The sequence below is a fragment of the Etheostoma spectabile genome, chromosome 14 (genome assembly GCF_008692095.1).
Source record: "Etheostoma spectabile isolate EspeVRDwgs_2016 chromosome 14, UIUC_Espe_1.0, whole genome shotgun sequence".
NCBI lineage: Eukaryota > Metazoa > Chordata > Actinopteri > Perciformes > Percidae > Etheostoma > Etheostoma spectabile.
This window is the reverse complement of record NC_045746.1, coordinates 18,862,709-18,863,361: the sequence shown is the minus strand read 5'-3', so window position 1 is coordinate 18,863,361 and position 653 is coordinate 18,862,709. Positions and strand designations below refer to the sequence as shown.

Below are 653 nucleotides of genomic sequence, written 5' to 3'. Positions count from 1 at the left end.
ACAGATGCAGCAATGTTGCTCTTTTATAAAAGGAACACGCCAACTTATTGGGACTTTAGCTTATTCACCATTACCCCAGAGTTAGACAAATCAACACATACCCTTCTCATCTCCGTGCGAGCTGTAACTCTGACGCCCCCAGCATTAGCTTAGCCTAGCACAGATCCTGCAGGTAACTGGTTCCAACTAGCTACTGCTCCCAATAAGTGACAAAATGACACCAACATGTTCCTATTTACATGTTGTGATTAGTATAGTCACAGCGGGGGATTTTTACTTGGTACTCCAACTCTGAGCAAACTCTCTGCTCCGTGACCGGGCTTCCCAGGTGCTGCGAGCAAATCACTCCGCCCAAGTAGCAGTGCTTCACCTTTCTGAGAATATAGTTCCCAGTTAGTATGCAGTTAGAACATGGCTGTGACTATACTAATCACAACATGTAAATAGGAACATGTTGGCGTCATTTTGTCACTTATTGGGAGCAGTAGCTAGTTGGAACCAGTTACCTGCAGGATCTTTGCTAGGCTAAGCTAATGCTGGGGGGCATCAGAGTAACAGCACGCACATGAGAAGGGTATGTATCAACTTGTCTAACTCTGGGAGTAATGGTGAATAAGCTAAAGTCCCAATAAAAGAGCAACATTGCTGCATCT

The 653-nt window shown here is 44.9% G+C and overlaps 1 protein-coding gene and 1 long non-coding RNA gene across 3 annotated transcripts in view; one reads left to right on the top strand and one right to left on the bottom strand.

The window, feature by feature from the left end:
• Positions 1 to 653, top strand: part of LOC116701901 (uncharacterized) — a 12,985-nt gene that overhangs the window by 7,855 nt on the left and 4,477 nt on the right. The window lies entirely within an intron of this gene.
• srsf10b (serine and arginine rich splicing factor 10b) overlaps positions 1 to 653 on the bottom strand; it is an 8,654-nt gene that overhangs the window by 6,252 nt on the left and 1,749 nt on the right. The window lies entirely within an intron of this gene.